The sequence below is a fragment of the Copadichromis virginalis genome, linkage group LG4 (assembly GCF_057382275.1).
Source record: "Copadichromis virginalis isolate Kocher_CV1m ecotype Utaka linkage group LG4, C_Virginalis_male_GT1.1, whole genome shotgun sequence".
NCBI lineage: Eukaryota > Metazoa > Chordata > Actinopteri > Cichliformes > Cichlidae > Copadichromis > Copadichromis virginalis.
Window position 1 is genome coordinate 24,785,819 of NC_140621.1, and position 6,000 is coordinate 24,791,818.

The 6,000-nt window shown below is 39.5% G+C and overlaps 1 protein-coding gene across 1 annotated transcript in view; it reads right to left on the reverse strand.

The window, feature by feature from the left end:
- The window catches only part of gcgra (glucagon receptor a), a 49,153-nt gene extending 46,479 nt beyond the window's left edge, over positions 1-2,674 (reverse strand). The window contains exon 1 of the mRNA XM_085454411.1: positions 2,369-2,674. The gene's annotated coding sequence lies outside the window, so the exon portion shown is untranslated. The remainder of the gene's footprint in view (positions 1-2,368) is intronic.
- Between the last annotated feature and the right edge of the window lie 3,326 nt (positions 2,675-6,000).

Below are 6,000 nucleotides of genomic sequence, written 5' to 3' on the forward strand. Positions count from 1 at the left end.
CTGGCCCCTGAGACCAGATCGCAGTCTGAATCATTTAGCTGGAAAGTTGTTCCAAACCACAATGTACTGCATGCATATGAAGGTCCTATATCTATGTAACAAATCCAGCGATCCCTGTATTGTCATTCAGCATTTTTATCTGTGGCTATACCGAAACTCATGACTGTGGAAAGTTTGCCACACTGATTGTAGCTGCACTTACAGAGCAGAAGCTCACTTTATGTATCGCAAAACCTCAGTAATGTTTATTCTGTATGCACTGAAACTTCTGTGCCACCCACTAATGTTTGCAAATTAAGACTAAATACATCATCCAGTGGGGCACCACTCATTCACCGAGTGCACCTGCACACACAGACCCACCGAGGAGCATGCCTCTCTGATGCATTACTGCAGCAGCAGCTGTAATAGTAATGAATATGCTTGTTTAGTAATGTGCCAGAGGTGTTTGCCTAACAATGGGCACATTTATTAGCCACACTATGCAAAATGCACAGGGGACTAAGGACCAACATGTTCTCTCATGTGATGCTGCTCAAGTAGGTTTAATTAGGATCAGAAACACTTGTGGACAATTAAGTCCCCTAACAATTAAATTCTTATGTATTTTATGCACACAGAAACACGACTGTAATTATTCTGCCTGTACATTATTAGATGCATGCGTAGGCATACAGAACAGGGTCGCGGGATTTAATTTGCTGCTGCATTGAAATTTCAAAACACAACAAACAAATAGATTTACACATATGCACATGGTGTTAATTAAAAATCTTCAGGTTCCTAACATGTATTTTGTAACTCTCTCTGAAACAGTTGCAAATAATTGCGCGAAGAGGGTGACTACTTTAAGCTGAGTGGTCCGTTGTTTTGGACTGAAGGGGACTAGGTTTAGTCTGGCTGAACTAATAAGGTCTCTCGACTGCCATTCGTACACTGTGGACACCGTAGCGCTGTAGGCTACGGGAGAATGCAAAGCAGCAAAGTCACATTTAACACTAAATTAAGCCTGTACGTTCAATTTAAATCCACTTTAAGATTAAGAGATTCTTAAAAATTGATCCTTGCTTTTCCACAATGATTTGCTTAATATACTATTTGCACGTGCTGTAAAGGAGTCAGGAGAAAACTTTATTCATCCTTCAATTCCGGACTCCGGACTAAGACCACCAGGTACCGGAACAGCTTCTTCCCCACAGCTGTCAGACTCCTGAACTCTGCCTCCTGACATCTGACCCACGTTAAACTCATGGACTGAACATACACACACCCACAATGGACAACTGTACCCTCAAACACAATAATAACATGGACTGAACCACCACTCACAACCACTAGCACTTTATATAGCCTCTGTAGAAACTATCTACACCCTCACTTATCTTAACTGCACTAATGTATAGCTCTGTGTAAATAATCATTCTGTACATTCGATAATCTTTAATCCTACAACTGTTTACAACTTGCATAGTTCCCATTTCTGTATAGCTGTATATCCCAGATTCTGTAAAGTTATTTATTTCATATTCTGTATAGTTTTTCATATTTATATCCTGTTCATATCCTGTACATAGCTTGTACTCACTACAGCCTGTACATACTTATACCGGTAGTTATAGAATATTCACAACATACTTCATACCGTGTACATTATAACATACCATAATAGACCCATTTCTGTAATATACTCACATATCTATATTATTGCTAATACATATTGTAATATATCTATATCACTAAAGCACTTCTGGATGGATGCAAACTGCATTTCGTTGCCCTGTACCTGTGCATGTGCAATGACAATAAAGTTGAATTCTATTCTATTCTATTCTATTCTATTCTATTCTATTCTAATTATTACTTCTATCATTTTAATATTTTTTTCAATGTGCTGTTGTGTAAGACCAGTAAGACCACTTTTCGAAATACAACACACCGTTTCTGTATTTTTGCACAACCATTTATCCACAGAACACTCGTATCTTTGACATGTGGGACTCAAGATCCCAGATAAAAGACCGTTTAGATAACACGGCCTTTGAACATTAGCGATAAGTGACACTAAATGCAACTGGAGGGATCCAGAAACACGTTTCCAGAAATGTAAATGTGTCCGAACATGCAGCAGAAAAAGAGAGAGAGAAATCCTTTCATTTCGTTTCGGCAATTCCAATTTCGGAAAATAATAATAATACCGATAATAGAGTTTTATTAAAACCCTTCTTGGTAATAGATATTTTAAGGTCCATCACAGCCTGCAACATGGCCAGAATGATGAGATTCTGCTCACGTGAACGAGCTCACTTGTGTCAATATCAAATATCAAATTAAACCAAACTCAATCAAAAATAAATGCAAGGCAAATTACCGTTGACAGCACGGGATTCCGCCGATTCTGCAGATGTGATCTTTCACCGCTGCTCATCATCTGAGCCGCGTATTCCCGGTGAGTTCACGCGGCTCCGCTCTAATCCAACTTTCACAATAAATTACAGCTCGCCTCGCAGATAAGTTGTCTGCCCTGTCGGGAGAACTGTTTGAGGAATTTGGCGAAACTCTTAAAGTACGGAAAAATGATAATAATACAAAGATATTAAATAAATGTATTAAAGTGAACGGTTTGGTTCTGTCTTTGTACTGAGCGCGAGCGCACAGCTGCTTACTTGCGCTCCTTGTACCCGTGTGACGTAAGTGACGAGGGGTGGGGAGGGGGGTCATTTAAACACTGGGTCAGGGTGTTGTAGCGTTTTTCTGTGTCGTTTGACGAACGTGGGTTGTTTGAATTTCGGACTGGACACTGAGCTCTTCGTTAATTAGGGCTGATTTGTTCTCGTGTCTTATTCATCTGGTAGCTGCAAACATTTGAACTGAGCCTCATTCTGCCTACATACACACCTTATATGCCTTTTAAAATATAAAAATAAATAAATAACGCAATTATTCTTTGCCTTACTGTCCCACATCTGTAGACAGTGTCTCACGTTTTTAACGACTTCTCAGGACATGCGTTTGTTCAAAGTCTTCATTTATACAGACTAAAATGTGAAAACAAGTCTTTTTTCTTATAGTTAAAACTCGTCTAATGCTATGCTCATGAGTAAAAGTTAAACACTGCCTGAAAAAGTAACAAACCTTGCAGAATTTGGTGAATATTATGGCAACTACAAAGAAAATGACGTAAAGTATCTTTTTCCAAGTTATTGTTCAGTTTTGCACAGGAGATAGTGTATGTGTGTGTCATAAATTGGCTAAAAGGGCCAAAAATGTTTTTGTTTTGTTTTTTAAAATGACATCATCTGCAGTCTATGGATGTATCCCTACTGAAACCCAAAGACTACAGGAGTGTATAAAGACTAGGCACGAGACCACAAGAACAAACTTCAGCATCATTTTATTCTTACTGTATCTACTGAGGAGGTGTGTTGCATTCAAATATATGTTTGAGTACCTCAGCCAGTAAATACAGGCCGAGCTGCATCAGCTGCTCAGGGAGGAGCCTAGATTTTCTTTCTACTTGCTTTGAGGGAATCTTTGTGTGCCTTACAACTTAATGCACTCTGAGATACACTCTGACACTCTGCTGTTGAGAGATTGTGCAGATCAAAACTGAAGTGCATTGAAAGCACTGCAGACCGATGTCACTAAAAGAAGATACAGTCATGTGGGGGGAAAAAAGTGTAACCTTAGTAATAGCCAGGTACTGATAATGCACTTAGTTGAAAATAAAATAAAAACACCCAAGACATACATCTGAGACTTTATAGGCCTCAGTTAGCATTTTGGATGTTGAAGGTCATCATAGTAAAGTTAGAAAAAAGACTGAACAAGTTTGGTTTATCTGGAAAGATTGCCAAGCCAAAGCCTTTTCTCTTTAAAAGGATCAGTTTGCAAAACTGCCTCTGATAAAACCACAAGCCTTCTGAAACAATGTCAGACAAGCCTGGAGGGGAGATTTCTGGCCATAAAGCATTGGGAGAAAACCAAATAGCATATCAGCACAAACACCTTATACCAACTCTCAAGCATGGGGGTGGAGGAGTGATGATTTAGGCTTGTTTTGCAGCCACAGGACCTTGGCACATTGCAGTCACTGAGTTGGCCATGAACTCCTCTGAGTACCAAAGTATTCTAGAGCTAAATGTCATCTCTGTGAGTGTTAAAGCTGATTGAAATGGGGTCATGCAACAGGCATTGATACCCAGATCACCAGCAGAAACAGAAAGTCTAAAAAACAAAAAGAATCAAGAAGCAGCAATGGCTCATTGAAATGCTGCGGTGGGACCTTAAGAGAGCATAAACAAATCCCCACAAACCTCAATGAACTGAAGCAATGTTGTAAAGAGCAGTGGGCCAAAACCTACCAACATACAGAAGACTATTACTTCAAGTCATTTCTGCTTAAGGTGGTTTTAAAAGGTTACTATATGATGGGGTATGGGACATATTTCACATGAGAGCAGCCATGTTTTTGAGCTGCAGGAGGCAGTCAGTGATCTGTGGATTGACCCTAGAGTAGTGGAGGTCCTGTACCGTCGGCTTAGCATCAAATGCTAGAGTAAACAAACACTGTTGTTATGCATGATACTGATAAAACATTTTCATCTTTACCATGAAGAAATCATGCATTTAAAAGATTATGAAGTCAGTGATCAATTTTCAAGATTCAGAAGGATGCAAGACTATAAAATGAAGATCACATTTACATCATTATGATTTCATTGGACTCTAAGACTGTGGTATTGCAATAAGCCAGGGACTGCACTGTGCTCCCATTACGTGGCGTGTCCTCCAGTATTAGTGTATTATTTTGGGACATATTTGTGTGTGTTTTTGGGAGGCTGAGATCAAACTTTCATATTGGCTGAGGTGAACTTTGTCCTGCTCCCTCTGGACATCTCATGTTTTCCCTCTTCTCTCACTAGCCGCTTCGCTAAACTGCTGTAAGTCTTTATCCTTAGCAAGGTCATTTAATTTGTTATACTGAGCAGAACTAATGCTTATGCTGAGAGGATTTAGGGCAGCAAAATTTCTTTACTGCAAATAAGGGTTAAATTTGGTGTAACAGAATGCCAAGCCCAAAATAATTAATGCCTTCCTCTGTGATATTCACCCTTGATGTAGTCTGTATTCATGGTTTTAGGAGAAGATCCATCACGTGCAGAATGTGGGCTGTTTTCTAGAGTGCGGTGAGATGAATGTTTTCAAAAAGGATTAGCTCGCATTTTCACCAAGCTACTGAAAATGCATTGAGTCCTGTCAGCGTTTTTTTTTTTATTATTTATGAGAAAATCCTATCTCACTATAGGGACTTCCAGAAGGGGGGATTTCTTGGCCTTTCAACCAACTAATCAGTCACCTCGCCTTTGGAGAAAGTGACTGCATGAAGCACTAAAATTAAAAGGAGATGAAGTCTCCTGTTCGCTGTTGCACTAAATCCCTGAAGAAAAACACTGTGGTCATTCTTGCAAAACACAAACACACTTTATTGAACAGTGAACTTTGACCGAAAAAAGGCTCAAAGACCTTTTGCATGTGTCAATACGCTCTGTTCAGATGAAGCAGACATCTGCTACACTGCTTTTTCACTTAAATCTAATATTGTAAAACACACTACTCAGCCACTTATAGTATACACTTATTACATTGTGCTCTGTAGTAGTCTGTCCTGCTCTTTTATTCTGTCAGTTCATCGTGCTTATTGGTTTTGACCCATTAACCCTTTCACAGTTTGTTAAATAATCTTTCTTTTTTTTCTGATAAGTAAAGCCATAAATTGCCAGTAGCAGCGGACAGTGTCAGCCGATAAGATTTCTCTACATGCACATATTTTTATCAGTCCTGTGCCGCAACAGCTGTCAGGTTTTGAGTGGGGTAAAAAATGGCAAGCAGCAGCTTCTGTGACTTTTGTTCCCGAGAACTGAAACACAAAATATGCAAGAGCTGGGCGTGAGCGAGACTCGATGTTATAAACCGCCTCAAGCTCCCCGAGGCTGCAAAATG